This window comes from Heterocephalus glaber, unplaced genomic scaffold (genome assembly GCF_053883595.1).
Source record: "Heterocephalus glaber isolate CG9 unplaced genomic scaffold, H.glaber_assembly_v1.0 deba00000281, whole genome shotgun sequence".
In the NCBI taxonomy this organism is placed as follows: Eukaryota; Metazoa; Chordata; class Mammalia; order Rodentia; family Bathyergidae; genus Heterocephalus; species Heterocephalus glaber.
In genome coordinates, this window is record NW_028258139.1 from 20,177,581 (window position 1) to 20,199,884 (window position 22,304).

The window sequence follows — 22,304 nt, forward strand, 5'->3', positions numbered from 1 at the left end:
AGATTCCAAAGTCAAATAAAAAACGGCTTTAAATCAAAAGCTCCATGAGGGCAGGAACCATATCTAGCTATTTTTCCCACTGTGCCTATAGTAGCCAGCTCAGGACCTGACTCAAATAGGGGCCTCATCAATATTTATTGATGATGGTCAGCAAAGAGGCAAGGGATGGGCAATCTCTGCTCTCAAGGAACTCATCATGCAGTATGGGAATAATTCTGTCCTCTGCTGTGGGTTTGAAATAGAGGTTTGCATATGGGGCAGTTGTGTCCCATGGAAAGAATGCCTAATTCTACCTGAAAATTCAAGAAAGGCTTGTCAGAAGAGAATATCCTTGGAACAGTTTGATGGATAGTTAAGGGTTTGCCTGGGAGAAAAGTGTAATTTCAACAACAGAAGTAGCATGTGCAGAGCCACAGAGACCAGCGAGAACATTGTGCAATGAACAAACTACTAGCATGTCAATGCTTACTGAGCCCATCACAGGCCCAGAGTATTCTGCATGCCTCTTTTATGAGAGATCACAGAACCCTTATCACCGTGTGAGTTTTCAATCCCATGAACAGAAGAAGATCAATGAAATCCAAGTTATATTCCCATGTAGACTTTGACATGTTAATGACTTGTTATTCTTTATCCCTTCCACTTTCAAGGCACAGGCAACCACCCAGTACCGAGTAATGCATCATAAAATAGCGAGTGAAAAAATAATTACATGTTCCTGAAATTGCTTGGTGGTTATCCTTGAAATATCAAATCATTCCAATGAATTACTTGGTAATGTAACTTTTCTTTTTTAATTTCATGATAATGTTCCAATTTACTAGTCACAAAACTCCCTGGCGTCACTGCAGTCCTAGCAAGGTGATATTTTAAGCCATTTTGACAATATAATTATGGTTATTAGAGGGATATTTGTTTCCCATCAGCTAAATAATAACACCTTGTCCCAAGAATCTAGGTTTCTTGGAAGAATCTCAGAGTGCTTTACAAAAAAGTATTATTCTTCAGGAGGGGGACCCCAAAGATCCCCGAGCTAAGAGACTCCCATCCTGGAGTGTGCACAAAGCCTGTACAGTTAAGAGGAGCCCAGCTCCAGGGACAGAGCTCAGAAGACCGAGCAGTAAGACCGCATCAGCTTTGCTTAATTAGTGGGCTGATATCTGGGTGTACAGATCCTGATCGGAGGGCCCAGAGCAGGATCTCCCTCCTCACATCAGCCAGTGCTTATAGAGAAGCAGGTTTATTGTGAGATATACAAATACATGGTAATGTACAAGATTGGCTTACAATGGCCGCCCACAGAGTCAGGTGTGAAAGAGTGCAAAAGGGCTGGAGATCCGAAGGTTCCAGCTGAAGGCCTGGAGGTCATTGTAGCATCTCTCAGGCAAGTGCGTAACAGGAGCCCAAAGAGTCTACGAAGAAAGGCTGAAGGGACTGTGCTGGAGACTGAACATGAGGTCCAAGGTGAGGGGGAAGACTGGAGCTCCTCTGAAGAAACAGAAGCATGACTTACTTTTTCTTTTCCCTTTTATACCATTCAGGAGACAAGCTGCCCTAGGGCAGTCTTCTGTCTTCAGTAAATCCCCTCAGCCACACTCTATGCTAATCCAATTTAGTTGGGTGTTTCTTACTCAAGTTGACACAGTCAGGTAACTCTTACAGTCCTTCAGGAAGGTCAGGAATTTGAGCCCTCTCAGTTCCCAAGAGGCCAGTTTTTAGAACCTGACTCACTGATAACAGCTAAGTGAGTCCCTGAAAGTCTACTCCACCCCCAGACGTAAGGTTAAGGCAAAAGTTTTGGACTCTTACTTAATGTATAGCTTTGTTATCACTTAGGGTAACATTAAATAAAAGTAACTTCGGAATCACCCTGCTATAGACAGGCAGGTCTGTGCACGCCCTACCGAGGCCCTGAGTTGCGCGGAAGACACTGAATCACCCCGTTGCAGACAGACAGCCGCCTGGTTCCACACTACAAAGACGCAGGGGACACCAGACCACCAGACTAAGGTACTGAGTCCCACTGTTCCCGGCCCAGAGATAGGGGCTTCTGAGCCATCTTCCCACTGCTCCTGGTCCAGAGGAAGGGGCTTCCTGGCCACCATCCCTCCCACTGCTCCCAGCCCACAGGAAAGGGCTTATGGGCCACCATCCCTACCACTGCTCCCGGCCCCTGGCCCACCTCACCCAGCTCAGAGGAGGTAATCCGTGCAGGTGCTAACAGCCCCCCGCCCCAGTTGAAATGAGAAAACATGTAAATAAGTCTCAAAACCAGACTTCCAGATCACCTACAGCAACCCCAAAGCGAAATGAGATGGAACACTCTGATACTCAACCACCTGGACCCACTGAACTGGCAACAAAAGGGGATCTGGAAAAAATGAAATCAGAAATAATTTCTCACATAACAGGAGAAATTGTGCCCCTAGGGCAAGACATGATTAATAAATCTAGAGAGAAGCTCTGGAACATGATGGAATCCCAACATAAGAAACAAATGGAATCTATAAAACAGATGCAAATGGATTTCCAGGACATGAAAAACTCCATTGAAAGTCTACACAGCAGAATGAGCCAATGTGAGGACAGAATTTCAGATATAGGAGATAAGATTGCAATTAATGGCCAGGAAAAGAAAAAATGCTTCAAAATTGTAAGGGAACATGAGAAATCAATCCAGCAGCTGCTAGATGATGCAAAGAAGAATAACATAAGGCTGATTGGGCTCAATGAAGAAACAGGAGAGAGTGGAGATGACATAAAAAATCTCTTCACAGAAATAATGGCAGAAAACTTCCCAAGCAGGGGAAAAGAACTTGACATATAGATAAGTGAGGCATATAGGGCTCCAAATAGACTTGATCAAAAAAATCTACACATAGGCATATAATTGTTAAGATTCCAGAAACACAACAGAAGAACAAAGTTCTCCAAGCAGTCAGAGAAAAGAAACAAATCACATACAAAGGAAAGCCCATCAGAATCACAGCAGATTTCTCAACACAAACCATCAAGGCAAGAAGAGCTTGGCGTGACATATTCCAAGCCCTAAAAGAAAACAGCCTCCAACCCAGATTGATGGACCCTGCAAAACTATCTTTCAAAATGGATGGAGAAATAAGATACTTTCATGACAAAGAGCACCTTAGGAACTTCGTGAATACCAAAGCAGCACTCCAAAGAATTTTACACAATATCCTAGGAGCAGACATTGAGGATCACAACCCCAGGAAGCAAAGCAGAATGAACCCATCTGGCATGACAAGAAATTAAATGGAAAGGGGGAGAATCCAACAAAAAGAAAAAGTCATGGCAATGGCAAGTCAATACGTTTCAGTTATAACCATCAACATTAATGGTCTCAATTCACCAATCAAAAGAAATAGACTGGCAGAATGGGTCAAGAAGCAAAATCCAACAATATGCTGCATACAAGAAACACACTTAATTCAAAAGGAAACTCTAGACTGAAAGTTAAAGAGTGGAAAACAATACTCCTTGTGACAGGAACCCGAAAAAAAGCAGGAGTAGCTATCCTCTTTGTACATCAAGTAGATTTCAAACCAACACTGATTAAGAGAGATGAAGAAGGACACTACATCTTTGTAAAGGGAAGAATCCAAGAGGAAGAGATGACAATCATAAATATCTATGCACCAAACACTAGAGCACCCAACTATATAAAACAAATACTAATGGACATGAAAAGTCATATATGCATGAATATAATTGTAGTGGGGAACCTCAACACCCCACTGCCACAAATAGATAGATCAACTAGACTAAAAATAAGTAATGAAATACTAGAACTCAATCAAACTCTTGAACAAATGAACTTAACAGATGTTTACAGAGTCTTCCACCCCACAAAATCAGAATACACATTCTTCTCAGCTGCACATGGGTCATTCTCAAAAATAGACCACATACTCGCACATAGAACATGTTTAAGTAAGTGCAAAGGAATTGAAGTTATCCCCTGTATATTATCAGACCATGGTGCAATGAAATTGGAGATCCATAGCAAAAGAAACTCAAAAAATTCCATAAACACATGGAAATTGAACAACACACTCCTGAATAACCAATGGGTCACAGAGGAAATTAAAGGAGAAATCAGACAGTTCCTTCAATTAAGTGACAATGACAATACAACATATCGGAATCTATGGGACACAATGAAAGCAGTCTTACGAGGGAAATTCATAGCAGTGAATATGCATATTAGGAAAACAGAACAGCCCAATTAAACAACCTGATGCTGAACCTCAAACTTCTAGAAAAAGAAGAGCAGGACAACCCCAAAGCTCATACAAGGGAGGAAATTATAAGGATCAGAGGAGAAATCAATGCAGTGGAGACTAAGAGAATGATACAAAAAAATCAATGAAGCCAAGAGTTGGTTCTTCGAAAGAATCAACAAAATTGACAAACCTTTAGCCAACCTTGTCAGAGAAAGGAAAGAAAAGGCCCAAATCCATGCACTTAGGAATGAAAAGGGTGAAACTACAACAGACCCAGCAGAAATCCAGAGGATCATCAATTCCTACTTCCAGAACCTATACGCCAATAAGATGGACAACATAGAAGAAATGGACAGATTCCTAGATACATATGAATTACCAAAGTTGAACGAAGAAGACCTAAACATTCTGAACAACCCAATATCAACCAATGAAATTGAAAATGTAATTAAAAACTTATCAACTAAGAAAATCCTGGGCCCTGATGGCTTCACTGCTGAATTCTACAAGACATTTAGAGAGGAACTGCTGCCACGACTGTTTAAACTCTTCAGTGAAATTGAAAGGGAAGCAATCCTCCCAAATTCATTCCTGGAACCAAGCATCACCGTGATCCCCAAAGCAGAGAAAGACCCAACTGAAAAAGAGAACTATAGACCAATCTCACTAATGAACATAGATGCAAAAATCCTTAATAAAATAATGGCAAACAGAATGCAGAAGATCATCAAGAAGATCATACACCCTGATCAAGTGGGATTCATCCCAGGGATGCAGGGATGGTTCAACATAAGCAAATCAATCAATGTAATACACTATATCAATAGAGCCAAGGACAAAAACCATATGATTATCTCCATAGACACAGAAAAAGCATTTGACAAAATCCAACATGCATTTATGATAAAAACCCTACAAAAAATTGGAATAGATGGTCTCTACCTCATACTGATAGAAGCCATCTATGAAAAACCAACAGCCAGTATCATACTAAATGGTCAAAAACTGAAATCCTTCACTCTAAAATCAGGAACAAGGCAAGGATGTCCACTATCACCACTCTTGTTCAATATAGTTCTGGAAACATTAGCCATGGCAATCTGAGAAAGAAATAAAAGGAATAAAGATAGGTAATGAAGAAGTCAAATTGTCATTATTTGCAGATGACATGATACTCTATATAGAAGACCCCAAGAACTCCACCAAAAGTCTTCTAGACTTAATAACCAAATTCAGTCAAGTAGCTGGTTACAAGGTCAACACACAAAAATCAATAGCTTTCCTCTACATTAATGACAGACTCACTGAGAGAGAAATAGGGCAAATAATTCCTTTCACAATAGCATCCAAAAAACTGAAATACCTAGGAATCAAACTAACAAAAGAAATGAAAGACCTCTTCTCTGAAAACTGTGGCACTCTGAAAAGAGAGATTGAAGATGATATCAGAAAATTGACAGACATCCCCTGCTCCTGGGGAGGAAGGATTAATATAGTGAAAATGGCCATACTTCCAAAACTGCTATATAGATTTAATCCAATTCCAATTGAGATCCCAGCAGCATACTTCATAGACCTTGAGAAAACAATCCAAAAATTCATTTGGAGCAAGAAGAGACCTAGAATACCAAAAGCAATTCTAGGTAACAGAGACATGGCAAGGGGTATCACAATCCCCAACCTGCAACTATACTACAAAGCTACTGTGATAAAAACAGCATGATACTGGTAAAGAAACAGACTTGAGGACCAGTGGAACAGATTAGAAGATGCAGAAACAACACCAGACACATTCAGCCATCTCATCTTCGACAAAGGAGCCAAACACCCTCACTGGAGGAAAGATAGCCTCTTTAATAAATGGTGCTGGAAAAATTGGGCTTCAATTTGCCAAAGACTAAAACTAGACCTGTATCTCTCACCATGCACTAAATTAAAATCAAAATGGATTAAAGATCTAAATATTAAAATAGAAACTCTGAACCAGTTGGAACAGAGGTTAGGTAAAATCCTTGAAGACATCGGTGTAGGAAAAGATTTTATGAACAAAACCTCAATTGCCCGTGAACTAGCACAAACAATCAACAAATGGGGTCTCTTCTTATTAAAAGGCTTCTGCACAGCAAGAGAAACCACCAGCAGTGTGAAGAGACAACCCACAATGTGGGAAAAAATCTTCACCTGCTCTTCCTCAGACAAAGGTCTACTATCTCAAATCTATAAAGAACTTAAAAAGATCAGACCTCCCAAATTTAAAGACCCAATCCAAAAATGGGCAGCTGAAATGAACAGACATTTCTCAGATAAAGAAGTAGAAATAGCAAATAAATACATGAAAAAATGTTCAACATCACTGGTCATTGGAGAGATGCAAATGAAAACAATGTTGAGATTCCACTTCACTCCAGAAAGAATGGCTTCTACCATGAAATCAACCAATAACAAATGCTGGCAGGGCTGTGGGGAAAGAGGAACTCTGCTCCACTGCTGGTGGGAGTGTAGACTGGTGCAACCACTGTGGAAATCAGTATGGAGATACCTCAAAGAACTAGGACTGGAAGTCCCATTTGACCCCGCTATTCCACTGCTGGGGATCTTCCCCAAAGAATTAAAAGGATCATACCACAGTGATATATGTGCACCCATGTTCAGAGCAGTGCAGTTTGTAATAGCTAAAACTTGGAAACAGCCCAAATGCCCATCAACTGGAGACTGGATAAAGAAAATGTGGTTTTTTTATAAAATGGAGTACTACTCAGCCATAAAAAATGAGAAATTAGAGACATTTATAGCTAAGTGGATGCACATTGAGGCGATACTCTTAAGTGAAATAAATAGGACACACATATGTAAATACCCAATAGTTTCTCTGGTGTGAGAAACTGAAAGGGTAAATAAAGACTAAATGTATAATAGGTAATGTGAAATAGGAAGAAAAGGGGCAAAGGGGAAGGAAGTGGGAGGGCTAGGGGAAAGGATAGAAGGGAATGGGATTAATATGAGAAAATGGAAAAATAGGAACAAAGTCTTTGTAAATAGGGAGGAATGGAGGGGTTGAAGGGAGGGCTGGGCAAGGGTGAAAACTAAGAACCAAGAGAGACTATGTAAAGGTGCAAATTTCCAATGACGAATGTCATTCTACTGTATAACTAAAATGTACCAATGATTAGAATGTAAAATAGGAAGAAAAGGTCCAAAGGAGTAGGGGTAGTGGGAGGGGCAGGGGAAAGGAAAGAAGGGAAAGGAAAAATGACGAGAAATGGAAAAAATGGAAATAAAGTCTTTGTAAATAGGGAAGGGTGGAGGGCGTGAAGGGAGGGCTAGGAATGGGGAAAAAATAAGAACCAAGATGCATTATGTAAAGGTACAATTCCCAATGAGAAATGTAATTGTGTTGTATACCTACAATGTACCAATAAAAGAATTTAATACAAAAAAAAAAGAAAAAAAGAAAGAAAAGTAACTTCTATTTTGTCTGTGAGTACCTGCTAAATAAATTATAACAAACAAATGCTATAAAGGGTAGAAAAAAAGCGTGTTTTATATCACTTGATTTTTCCAGAGAAAAGCAATGTGCAACCACACTTATAGAACTATTTCCTTTGACTTATAAATTATTTCATATTACTTCAAGTGGAATTAAATAAATGATGGTTGAATACATCTCCTGATACTTAGTAGGCCAGCAAGGTAGTTATGTCTTTTTCACTTTGAGTAATGCTTTAGCCCAAGAAAAGTACAGCCTGAAGGCATAGCTTGTGAGCTAGCATTTATAGGGGATGAGACCCCCAAAGGCAAGTGTTCTAAAATAGACTTTGTCATTATTCAGGTAGGGTGCTGCCAATAGATGGCGAAACAAAATGGCAGCGACCATGGAAAAGATTGTTAAATTCTCTAGAGGAGGAGCTGTGCCGAGCGGTGTGGGCTCAACAGGGAAACAGCGGGAGGAAGAGGGCCAAAAACCTTTATTGTGATTTCTGAAGAAGGAAACCAAGGAGGCAGGGTAAGCGTGTTTAGGATTAGGATTGGCTAGTCTGCATAACCATGACTTCAGCAGGGTCTGGAGTTCAGAGGCTGAACCTCCTTGAATGATACCTGGTTGTAGGTGTTAGGGCAGGTAAACAGTAAGCAGCCTGAGTGGGAGGCCAGTAGGATGGGGTTAGGATGCGTTGGTTTTCATATGAAAGGTACACTTACAGTTCAGTCTTTCACTTTCTTTTGGAACTGACAAGCTCCAGAGAAGGTCATCTCTCCAGTGTCAGCAATAGCCCAGATGTTACAGCATCGGAAACACACAAGCGTACATCAGAAAAGAGGACAGAGAGCTAGGAAAAGGGGAAGTACAAAGCAGCAAATTACTGAGATAGGTATAGTTCCGCAAGGAAATATACTTGGATCCTCAGGCATGGGATGTCCTCAGACCCTGCGTCTTAAAGCAATTTCCTGGGTAGGGAAAGGAGGATTTCTGTGAGTGTATCTGCCTGTCTCCTGATACTCCCTGGGGAAGGATTGCCTCTGGGTGTATGTGCTTCCAGGTCTCATCACAGAGGCACCAACAGTAAACAACCAGAAAGTGAATGCCAGAGGCACCTGAGGTCTGCAGGTCTTCAGGTTGGAAACAGACCCAGTCATTCACCTACTGGGTATCTTCCTAAAAGAATTAAAAGCATCATACCACAGTGATATATGTGCACCCATGTTTATAGCGGCACAGTTTGTAATAGCTAAAACTTGGAAACAGCCCAAGTGCCCATCAACTGGAGAGTGGATAAAGAAAATGTGTGCTTCATGAACAAGCACAAAGAATCCACAAGTGGGATCTCTTCTTCTTAAAAAGCTTCTGCACAGCCAGAGAAACCACAAACAGCATGAAGAGACAACCCACAATGTGGGAAAAAATTTACCAGCTGTTCCTCAGACAAAAGTCTACTATCTAGAATACATAAAGAACTTAAAAAAAAAAAAGAACTTAAAGAAAGCAGACCTCCCAAATTTAAAGACCCAATCCAAAAATGTGCATGTGAAATGAACAGACATTTCTCAGACAAAGAAGTAGAAATAGCAAATGAACATATGAAAAAATGTTCAACATCACCAGTCATTTGAGAGACGCAAATGAAAACAATGCTGAAATTCTACCTCATGCCAGAAAGAATGGCTGCTATCAAGAAATCAACCAATAGCAAATGGTGGCAGGGCTATGTGGAAAGAGGAACCCTGCTCCACTGCTGGTGGGAGTGTAGACTGGTGCAACCACTGTGGAAATCAGTATGGAGATACCTCAAAGAATTAGGACTAGAGGTCCCAGCTATTCCCCTCCTGGGTATCTTCCCCAAAGAATTAAAAGAATCACAATGATATACGTGCACCCATGTTCATACCAGCACAGTTTGTAATAGCTAAAACATGGAAATAACCCAATTGCCCATCAGCTGGAGACTGGATATAGAAAATGTGTTTATTTTATAAAATGGAGTACTACTCAGCCATAAAGAATGAGAAACTAGAGACATTTATAGCTAAATGAATGCACATTGAGGCCATATTCTTAGGTGAAATAAATAGGACGCATGTAAATACTGAATATTTTCTCTGGTGTGAGAAACTGAAAGTGTAAACAAGGATCAAAATGCATAATAGATAATGTGAAATGGGAAGAAAAGGGGCAAAGGGGAAGAGGAAGTGTGAGGGGTAGGGGAAAGGAAAGAAGGGAAAGGAATAAATATGAGAAAAGGAAAAAATGGAAACAGTCTTTGTAAATAGGGAGGGATGGAGGGGTTAAAGGGAGGGCAGGGGAATGGGGAAAAAATAAGAACCAAGAGAGATTATGTAAAGGTGCAAATTCCCAATGATGAATGTCATCATATTGTATGCCTAAAATGTACAAATAAACTTAATGGACAAAAAAAGAGAAACTATTATGGGCTGAACTGTCCCCTATTCCAATTCATCTATTGAAGTCCTAACTTCAAGGCCCTCTGAATCTGACCTTATTTGAAGATAGTCTTTAAGGAGGTAATTAAGCTAAAGTAGAGCCATGCAGGGAGCCCTAATCCAATATACCTGGTGTCCTTTATAAGAAGAGGAAATCTGGACATAGCTATGTATAGAGGGAGGCCCATGTGAGGACACAGGGCATAATATCCATCAGGGAACCAAGGAGAGCAAAACAATCCTGGACACACCTTGATCTGGGGTCTCTGGCCTGCAGGATTGTGAGGAAATGTCTTCTGGTTCGAATCCTCCAGTCTGTGGTACTGCCTTACAGCAGCCCGAGCCGACAAATAGAGAAGTCACTGTGCAAAGTTGTTCACAAGCTATTCAATTTACAACTGCAGACTTTGGAAAGGATCATCATAGAGCAATGTCTGTTACAGCAAAGCAATGACCTAATATGCAGCTATTAAAAGAAAAGTTCGCTGGAGCGAGCACACAATCAGTGCACTGAATGACGGTGAGAAAGAAGGCAGTGGGGAATGGAATGTACACTCCTATCACAAGTTGGCCAGACAAATGTAAAGATGGCTGTTTATGCGACCAGGGGAGATTTAGGAATGATGGAAAGTGAACTCATTTTTCTCTCATTTTCTCTACAAAATGGTTTTAATGAGACTGACTATATGCTTTAACTAAATAAATCTATATTGTATTCATTTTTAAATTTTTTTATTTGATTCTTTTGTCCATATAGATTTTATGGGAGGGAAAGTGCTAGATTAAATTATACAAACTGTTCGCCCCTGAGAAAAATGAAAATATCTTCTCAGTGGTGTGTTGAGAAGGATTCAGAGGCTCTATCTAGACCAAGCAGGCCAGTAACGTTCTCAAGTGACAGGATGGAGAAGTAGCCTACAGCTCTGAGCTGAGTGGCCCCTAAGAGCCTGGTTTTTATTCTCTGATTCCAAGGTAATACCAGTGAGTCTTTGCAGGGTAGAGGAAAATTGATTTCTACACCATCCATGGGCTACATTAATAGTGAGAGTGTTTTTGAGTACGTGTCAGGGAAAGGCACACAGCCTTGTTCCAAGGCACAACTGGGCCTGGCTCTTAGAGCAGTCTCCTCCACAGACTGAGTAAGAACTTGTGGCCCTTCTTAGCTGGACTTTCCTCCTCATTTGGATTTAGATTTGTCCTCTCAGGGATCAGGATCTCTCTTGTCACCAGGATTATATAGTTTCCTGATTGAGCTTCTGCAGTTCAGTTTATGTTTTCTAAACTAAAGTCAATAGTGCAACAAGTAGACCCGAAACCTCTCACTTAACTATCACAGCTGTTTCTTGGTTATCTAGAAACTAAGTCCGTGACATCACTTCCATGGTCCTTTTCAGTCTGCAAAGTATTTCCCATGCAGTTGATTCTCCTATGTCAACCCCTGGGAATGACAGCAGAGTCAAATCATTGCTCCCAACTTACAGAGGGGCTTTGTGCTTTGGCTTGGGTGACCCAAGAGTACTGTTTTACCCTGGACTTGGGACTGGCTGACCCCAACATCAGGCTTCTTACAGTGCACAGTTCAGGCAGGTCACATCCAACCGAGATGGGGTTTGCCAACTCCAGCCCCCTAGTGATCCCAGTTTGTCCCTTGTGCTGTTCAGGATCAGCAGGTGTCCTGCTGCACTGGGCACGACCAAGTGCCACGACTTCCTCAAGACTTCTTTGTGGGTTCAGAACTCTTACCAGGGCAGCTTTCTCTGTGCTCTGAGCCTGGCGTCATCCAGGGACAAAGGTTTTTCCAGGATGTGGGACTTGTCATTGCTAAAAACAGAAAAGTGCTCAGCAAAGAGGGACAAGCTGACCATCCTCCTGAGGAAGGATGCCAGCAGGTATTGGCAGTGGGTGGGCAGGGCTGGGATGTGGGGCTGAGGTAACCCCTCTACCAGTGGAGAGTGTCACCAAATGAACAGCGTGATAGGGAGTCATGGCAGAGAGCACTGATCCAGCCCCTTGGCTCACTAAAGAGGTCCCTGAAGCTGCAAGGGAAGTCCCAGTTTATTCTGGCAGACACAGGACCCAGTCCCTGGGCACCTTTCCATTCCTGTGGCAGGAAGCTTTCTTACAGAGATGCTCATCTAAATCATCCTCCCTCATGGGACGGGCGTTCTCCTCATACTCAGTCCTACTCGGTTTAAGAAGGCACCGAGCCACGGAGAGGTGAAATAATCTTCCAAGGGTATGCTGCTTTTAATGTCAAAGATTCAACTCTCAGTCTAGGGCTTGCTCTGCTACAATCACGACACATGCAATCTGTACTTTGTAGAATTTAATCTTTGCTAAGTCCTGTGTTATATGGTTCATGTTATTTCACATACTCCTAACAACGCTGAGGTAAAAGAACTGCCCGGGAGATGGAGACAGTAGGTGGGTTGGCAATAGATATCAATGTGGGCCAATGGCACAAGGCATCACCCCATTGGTTTCCCATATAGCTCTGTGCTGGTTGTTAGACTCACTTGGCAGGTGAAGAATCTGAAGCTTAATGGAGGTGAAGTGGAGGCTGACTCAGTGTCACAAGGCTGGCAAGTGGCGAAGCTGGGATCATGCCCCAGTTCTCCAGAGCTATCACCTTTAACCACCATAATAGGCTGAAAGAAAAAGAAAAAGAGAAGAAAGAAAGACAATGACAGAAAAAAGAAACAAACTAGCTTTCGAAGAGCACCACCTCCTGATCTCCAGAACCTGCAAATATGTTGCCTTACATGACAAAGAGTAATCAAGATTCCAGTGAAGATTAAGGGTATCATCAGCTGAGTTTTGGGTAGGGAAGTAATCCTAGATAATCTGAGTGAGTCCAATGCAATCAGGAGGGTCCCCAAAAGTGGCAGAGAGGTGGGATGAGGGGCATCACTTTGATGGACGTGGATGTGGAGATGAGAAAGGGTTCCGTATAACAATGTCTTAGATTCAAAGTGTCTTCTAGAAGGCTCACATTTGGAGGTGGGGTCTGATTGGAAAGGTGAGTCCATGGGGTCAGGATTTGGAAAGGTGTATCCTTGTCCTCAGCTCCTTCCTTTGCTCTCTGCTTCCATCCAGCTTGCAGTGAGCAGCTCTCTCTGCCTTGTGGTTCTGCCATGCTGCTCCTGCCTTGAAGCCAGCTAAGACTGAACCCACTGAAACTGTAAGCCAAATAAACCTCCCCTCCTTTAAGCTGTGTTGGGTATTTTTCCCCAGCAAAGGAAAGTATCTAATTGCAGGGGTCATGAGCCAAGATGAGTGGGTGGCCCTAGAAGGCAGAAAGGCACAGAACCAGATTGTCTCCTATGGGGTTCAGCCCCGCTGACATCTGGATTTGTCCAATGAGACTCACATCCATCTTCCAACCTCCAGAACTTTAAGGTAATAAACTCCTGCCTGACCTTTAAGTCACTGAATTGGTGGTGAGTCATTACAGAGGTAATAGAAAATGAATAGAACTGCCACATTGCCCACACCTCCACTTGGCTCTTCTCCCAAGGTCTGAGCTGAGTTCATTCTGTACCTGTCTTGGTGACACCCATATTGTGAGGCTCCAAAGAACCAGAATACTAATCATGGCCATTTGTTGAGTGCAAGCTTTGTTCTGGGCACCAAGCTACAAAAACATTTCCAGTAGTTACCGCAATATGATTATTTGTTTTATTAATGTAACATGGAGGTTCAAAGAGGTCAAAGTCATATGGGGAGAAGTGTCCCAGCTGATATTTGAACTTAAATATGCTTGCCCTAAAGCCTTCTCTCTTTCAGTCTGCTGTGCTTACAGCACTAAAATGAGAAAGAACTTGAAAATAGTCGTTAAACTGGAGAGATGGTACCTAGGGAACCATCCACAGTAACTCCTTCCCTTCCTCTTCTCCCTTTGCACTCAATTCATTCCATCCCACCTCCCTTCCATGCATGCTTACTGAACATGTGTTCTGGAATCCAAAGTTAGATGGGGCACAGCCCTTATCCCAAGGACTCTCCTCTAGCAGAAGAATTAAGACACAGGCACACGCAGGTCCCCTGTGGAGCAGCACCTGACCCACTGCCGTGGAAGAAGTGGGAGGGAGTGGGGTTAAAGTCTTCCTCCACTTGGCCTGGGAATCAGTAGGAAGGGAGAAATGAAGTCTTGCTCCTGGATCTGCTCTGTTCTAACAGTTCTGGATGATACCAGGAAGATAATAGCAGCTCATTATCTTCCCCTGTGTTGGATGAGTTCAAAGTTCCCTGGGTCACTCAATCTCTTTGCTTTTCTGAGCTCAAAGTATTTTTGAGTACTAATTGTATACTAGACAGAGAGCAAGACAAACACAATCTTGTCAAACCCCCAAGATAAACTTTATGAGCTGCCCTTTTCTAGGGGTCAGGAAAGACTCTTGACACCTGAGAATGCATAGGGTCAGCAGGGGCTACACAGGAGAGGGGGTTGGCAGCAGTCTAAGAAGATTCAGCAAGATGGAAGGCTTTGAAACAAAGGAAAACATGGTGCATCTGAGGATCAAGAGAAATGTTGTGGGCAGGGGCTTAGTTGCCATTTGTGAAGTGGAGCTGATCATCTGTTTCACAAATTTATGGGAGAATTATATATTAAAAATGTGCTTTCTTGGCAATCTATGTAACATGTTTATCTCAGTATTTATTAGACACTGATTTTTATCTTATTTTCTCTCCCATCTAGAGTGAGTACTCCTAGAGGATGTATTGATTCAGATAGTTTAGCCACCTGGATCAAACAGACCTGATGACACATGTCTTAAAGATTAACACCTGCTATTCTCCCACAAAGCAGTTGTGAAGTGAGCAGTCCAGGACAGGAGAATCCTTGACCCACCAGTTGCTCAGAGATCCAAGTTCTTTGCATTCTGTGACTCTTCCTTCCCCAGCCATGGCATTGTGGGAATGGCTAAAGCTAGTAACCATGGTCAACCTGTGAGATATGGCCAGAGACAGGCCCTACGTAGGATTTGCCTGCCAAGACAGCAATAGGAGGAGAGAAAGGAAGAGAGGCAGGGAAGGATAGGTAGGCAATACAGGGTATCTCCACTCACCTACTCCTGTGCTCAGGTGAAATGAACAACTCAGGATTATCTCACAGGGGGACCAAGGGAGCTGAAGTCTTGGTACAGTGGCTCCTGGCCTTCATCAATCTAAAACTGCATCCTTGGTCATGCCAATTCTGTGGTGCCTCTACCTCCCATGCCAGCAGCCATGAAAGCACCAGCACAAGGGAAATCCCTCAGGAAAAGAAACACAGATGACAGCTGGAAATGAAGCCAATGTGGACAGAATGGATTAAGGGAAATGGCATGGGTGTGGCACCGACAGTGTGAGCTATAGTGGGTGGTTGTCAGCATCTGCTAGAGACGCCCCATCTTCACATGCCTAAGCATCAGTCCATGTCACAGTGATGCTCAGCATACGTTTAGACAGTGCATGAGCAAATCAGTGATGCGTGAGTACTTTACTGTGTCTTTTAATGATTTTCCTACTCCTATAGTGGAAGAAAACATTGACTTCTGTCTCTGCCTACAGTCATTGCCATAGGTGTTTCTCTGTCATATCTGTATGTACTACCTCTCTTCTCCTCCCCCTGCATCATTGTCTCTCTTTATCTCCATCTTTATCTGTCACTCTCTCTGTCTCTCTCTCTCTCTCTCTCTCTCTCTCTGTCTCTCCCAGTATAGGTTCAGTTAGAGATGGATGGGTGGAGGGATAGAGAGATGTATGCATGTATACATCTCTGGAATTGTGCCAGGTGCTATAGATATATTACTTAGGTTAATTTTCAAAAGAACTTTGTGAATTTGCCTGCATTTATTGCTGTGGAACTGGAGAAAAATTAAGGCTAAGTTACTTCCCTGCTGTGGCACAGCTAGTTAGGAAACAGCAGACGACAGTTGGACACAGCTTTGCTGGACTGTGAAGTAGGGACTCTTGCGGCCACAGCTGCTGGCCTCCCATTCCAGAACTGCCCAAGCACATTAGCCAGACCACCGAGCCCATTTAAACTTACAGAAATTCTCTTTGGAAGTCTTCACACATGATATTTTTTGCAAAGACTTGGTGGAATGAGTCTTACAATTGACTTGTCAACCTTGATAGATAGCTACCATTTGCTACAATCCCAGCTGAAAGCAAGAAAAATAAAATAAAATAATAAAAAACGATTGTGCTTTTATGTGCCAACTAAAATTTCTAGGAGGGGGGATCTAATTAAAAAAGATTAACAGCGCCACTTAGATTTAAGAACACAGTATGAAAAGCATCTCCCTCTCAATGAATCAAGAACAAACCAAGAGAATAAAGACATATTACAGGGAAAAAGAGAAAAATAGACATTGTCAAAAGAAGAGGGTTTGATGCTGGAGAGTTATTTGAAGCCATGGGTATCTACTGACAGAGTCATATTAAAAGGTTTTGAGGATAAAAAAACATAGCACGACTTTTCCCTAAAGATTACAAGAGCAGTAAGAGATAAAGCAATTTCTATTTGGTAAAATGAAACTGCAAGATCCATTTCACACCAGACTCATGGAAAAGAGAGCCTGGTTGGTCACATGGTCACATGGGTGGGGTATGTGCTGGAAATCAAATGCTTGCTATTCTTGACCTCAAAGCATCTTTCCCTGCAGAGTGCAGGTGAGCATGGCCCTGCGACTAAAGGAGCAGCATCATGGGCTTCTCCAAGGACTTGCAGTTGAATTTGTAATAGGTCCCAAAGACATCTAGGGACAGTCCCTGGAGCTAGTGAATGTGACCTCATATGGCAAATGGGACATTGAAAATGTGATTAAGTTATGCATTTTGAGATGGGAAGACTATCCTGGAGCATTTTGGCGAGCCTTAAATGTAATCATAGGAATCATTAGAAGAGAAAGTCAGAGGGAGAGTTGACAACAGAAGCAATGGCCTGCTTGATGACTGAAATGAGACACTTCACTGCTGACTTGGCAGATGGAGAGGGGGCTACTGTCTGAGGAATGAGAGGAATAAGCTCTATCAGCTGGAAAAGGAAAGGAAACAGATTTTATCTTACTCTCCAGAGGAATATAGACCTTCCATAACCAGATTTCAGGCCAGGAAAACTGACATCACACTTCTGGCCTCAACAACTATAAGAAAGTATATGCCTTCTTTTAAGCTAGTTTGCGGAAAGTTGTGGTAAATTGTTACAGCAGCCCTTCTGCAATGTCTTATGCAAGGACATAGTCAGTAAATAGAAGGGCTAAGACACGAACCCAGGTCTTTGGACTCCAAATCTGGTATTACTCCTCTCACAACCTGCTGCTTCTTGCTGTGTGGCCTAGACCATTCCCAACAGAGTCACTTGGGTTTCCACATAGCCTCTCCCATCTCACAGCAATTCCCAAACTTGACTCTTGTTCCTAGGCCCTTTGGAATATGATGCACAGTGCCTGAGTCCAAACACTAGAAAGAGGCCCTAAACTTTCCTATTTTAAAATAGATGGATCTGATGCAAATTCTAAGATCCAATTTTGGAATCATCATTAGCACTCTCTATTTTTAAAATGCATTTTATATATGTGTTGGGAGGGAGAAAACACAAAGTCAGCACACTGTTGTCCTTTGTACACATCAAGGCTTATCAAGGATTGCTGGGAGCACTGATTTTCAGAAAGGCATTTGTGCTAGGGACCCTTGGTGACCTAGTGATGAGTCTAATTTCCCACCACTGCTAAGAGGCAGGAAGTACTTCCTGTCCACTACTGAGAATGGAACTTCTGTGTGAGCTTCCTAGGTCTGCTGTCACAGAGTAGTATTACAAACAGGGCCACTTGAAAAAAGAGGAACTTATTGGTTCGTATTGCTAGAGGCTGAATGTCCAAACTAAGTTGTCAGGAGGGCCATGCTCCCTCTGAAACTTGTGGGGGAGAATCTTTCCTTGTCTCTTCCAACTTCTAAGTTTGCCAGGGATGTTTAGCATCATTCAACTTCTAGATGGTCACTCCATCTTGCCTCTGCCATCTCTTTCTTTTGTGTCTCTATTTCTTTCTCATTTCTTACAAGGACACTAGTCAGATTGGATTAAAGATTCAACCTATTGTAGTATTACCTCATCTTAACTCAACCACAGTAATTACATCTGCAATTACCCTGCTTCAAATAAGGCCACTCTTTTTTTAAGTAGTGGGAGTTAGGGCTTCAGTGCATGCTTTGGGGGACACAATTCAATCCACAACACTTGCCAAAGCCATTTAGCTAGTAAATGGCAGTGATGGGCCCTTTTCTACCGTCCAGACTTGATGGAGCCTGCCTGGGAGTGAGTCAGTCCTTGCCAAAATAGGAACGAGGCTCAGGGCTTTTCTGTGTCTTCCTAAAGCCTTCCAGCAACTTCTTGGCGCCAGGAAATCTCCAGGTATCTTCCTCGGGAGCTCTGCTTTGCTCCACTGAGCTCCAGTCAAAAGGAGTGCATATTTGCAAGTCTCTTGTCCCCATTTCACATGGCTTGGCCACTTTATTTCCATTCTATTTGGAATTAACTTGCTCTCCCATGTGCAGGCAAGGAGGCTTTTTATTGAAATGGATTTCTTTCTACTCAGGAACTGTCATGTGTCTTGGCCTTTTGGATAGTCTGTGCTGAAAATTAACCATTCTTATTCTTAGCCTGCTTTTCAACTTTTGAGCTGTTGGTATTTTTCTTATTAATTTGTAAGAACTCTTTCTGTATTAATCTTCAGCTACCATGAGAATGGTGTTATTTCCCCCAACCTATCACTTGACTTTTGACATTCCTATATATTCTTTTCCCATGAAAAAATAATAATTCTCCTGTGGCTCAGGTACATAATTTTTCTTCTTTACAGCTTCTAGACTTCCTGACATGCTTAGAAAGTTTTCTCTGATTCTTCGGTAATTCATACATCCTCCATAATTTCTCTCTCTTTTTGTTGCCCTGATTTTTTTACTCTAATGCTTAAAGGGAATATGCAAATGATTGGGATATTAGTGCTCACTCTAGCTATTAATAGTGCTGAAATCTGTTTATTTAACATGGACTAAACATAATTAGTCTGTACTCATGACAGTCCTACATGATTTCTGGATTTGAGTGAATGGGTTCTTAGCTTGTTGAATCCCCAATATTGAACACACAGGTGTTACTGTAACTCCAGGTAAATTGATGTGAAATATGCTCGTACAGAGAACAGGTACAGTCTTGTTCCACCTTTTCTGCCAATTCTTCATTTTGCACAGCTTGAGATGAATGATTTAGACAAATCTGTGCAATTATATATGCATGCACATATGTGCATGCATGTTTAGGTCAGATATACCTGAAGTGCTCACCAAAACTCACCTGCCTGCTGTAGGGGAGAGAAAACTTTTTACTCACCCACTTCTGGGCCCCTGGGTTACATGTCTGTAACCAAAGATAGGTTAGGAAGAGAAAATCCTAACTAATTTATATAATGATTTTTGAGTATGTGATACAGGAGGCTTCAGAAGTGAGACTCAAAGATCCAGTGGAAACTGTGAATTTTTATACTAAGTCTGATAAAAGAAGTGGATGGGCTCTTCTGAAACATGATTGGATCAAAAGGGTAGGTTGTAATGGTAATTGACTTGAAGGGAGAAACTAGCAAGGTCTGTTTGTGTCTATTCTTCTCAGCCTCTTCACAGCATTCCTTGCCCCCTGAATTTGGGTCAGGAGCCCTCAGTAATGTGAGTCTTATAACCTACTTTCAAGGGAGGTAGGGTAGATAGTGACCTTCCTAGGGTTTATGGCTTGCTTTGGGGAAGAAGAGTTCTAATTCCATAACCTGTCTCAAGGGAGAGGAATTCTGCTTTCTATGACTTACCTAGGGAGATGAAGGAGGGTAGAAGACAGGAGAGAGAAGGTCAGAGAGACTCTGCTTTTAAGATCTCCCAATTTCCTTCACTTTAAAGGACTGAGCATGCCGAGGTGCCATACATTGGGATATTATTTCCTGAGCCCCAACTCTTCCAAAGGGTGGGAGATAAGCCCATGACAATTTTGTTTGCAGTCACCTTGGTGAAATGGTACAAATCTATAGCTCTATTCATCTAAATTACGTCAAGGTGTGCCCTCCACACTGTAGGGCATTATTGTATCTCAGACCTCCAACAAATAGAAGATGGACAGAGTGTCTTGATGTGCCCCTTTGGCTTTGAAAGGAAGAATGCACTGTGTTTGGAACACAGCTCCAAAATTTTATTGGATGACTCAGAAGTCTGCTAGTTTTGATTGAGGGCTGTTACCATTTAGATCTAAAATATCGCTCCAAAGTTCTCACATTTGGAGCCTGCTTGGAAGGAGGAGGTTACCGGGGCAAGACCTAGAAGGGTGCGTTCTTGTCCCAGGCTGCACTCTTCTCTCTGCTTCCTGGCTGCCAGGGGATGAGCAGCTTTCCTGTGCCAGGCCCTGTGCCATGCCACCCTGCTTTGGAGCCAATCAATCATGGATTAAATCTTCTGAAAAACATGAGGCAAAATAAAATTCTGTTTTAAGTTGTGAGTTTGGGTATTTGGCCCTAGCAACAGAAAAGTGATTAATACAGGTCCAAAAGAAAGAGATGCCTTTGGGGCTGTTCAGTTTGCATTAGATGTTGTTCTGCCATGGAGCCATTTAATCTAGCAGATCTGATGATGTCAGATTCGCCCAAGTTACATAAGAACACTGTGTCGACAGCTTGGTAAACTCAATAGGGGATTCACAGAGCAGGCCTCTAGGTTTCAGGGTGATAGATAAGTTTCTGTCATGGAGAATTATGTGCTGTTCAAGAAGCAGCTTTTGCTGGGCTACTGGGTCTTAATAAAGACTGAGCATCTCTTCACAGAACATAAAGTGATATGCAATTGGAGCACCTGCCAATAGCTGGATATTGTCAGTTCTACTAGGTCATAGCATTGGGAAGGTTCAGTGACAATCATCATATGATGGAAGTGATCCATGGTAGATGAAGCCAAGGCAGGTGTAGAAGGCACAGACAGGTTGCATATGCAAGTAACACAGACCCTTGGTCACTTACCTCTGTTGCAGCAGAGCTTCTCCCCCACTCACCTCTAGGGCATCTTATGGAGCTCCCAGTGACCAGTAATGGAGAAGGAAAATCCCAGCCCTGGTCCCTGAGTGCACCAGATTGGTTTGTCAGTGTGCTGACTGTGGTCTGAAGCCACATCTGATCCCCAAACAGTATCCATCACAGGGTGATTGGAAATCTCAGCACACTGACTTTTAAGCAGGCTTAATCTTTTATTTTATGTGGAGGTAGAAGTAGTCCAAGAAGAGGATATATAGAGTGAATAACTCAACTGGCTGGATAAAGATCTAAAGAAACAGGATTGGAAGACTGGAGGCAAAGAAGTCTGGGGAAGAGGCATGTGCGTATGCCTATATGAGTGGACACTAAGAATATTGGTCCTTTTGTCCTCAGTATACTTCTTGAGCAATTTTTTTACCTACTTTTTTTCACAACCTACAATTCTTGGTTTTAGTTACCAGGACAAAGATATTTATGCCAGATAACACATTAAGAGTTCTACTAAGCCTGAAATTACAGTTGTTACTTTGTTATATTGGGTTCCTTATGCCGATAGACCAAAAAGAAGGAAGAAAAGGAGAGCCTTATTCTTGCAAGGGTAAATAACTGGTTAGCATGAAGATTTGGAGCTAGAAAGCAGACAACAGAAAGTATGAAATTCAGCAGATTCATTTGGTAACTGTGAATAAGCCATGGTGTGATAGACACATTGAAATTAGGTGCTTCTATGGTTACTCTACTGGGTAGGCAACTTATACCAGCTGAAATGCCAGCCAAGGCAGAGGACAAGTGTGAATGAATGGTAGAGGAGGGAGATATGTACCAAGGGTAGAGTGTAGCAGATGCTGAGCTCAGAAGCCAACTGTGGCTCTGTGGACAAATATTGTACAGGTACAGCCTTCTTCCTCTAGCATCTGCACCTCAGCTGGGTAGCTCTTCCTGGCTGCAGAGCTTGCCAGGCTCAAGCTTGCTGTTTTTAATTAGTACATGTTTACAATGTATAATAACTATTTTCATTGTGGGTACTTGGTACATGTGCATAACACATCTTAACTCTTTTTATGGCCTCTTCTCCCACCCC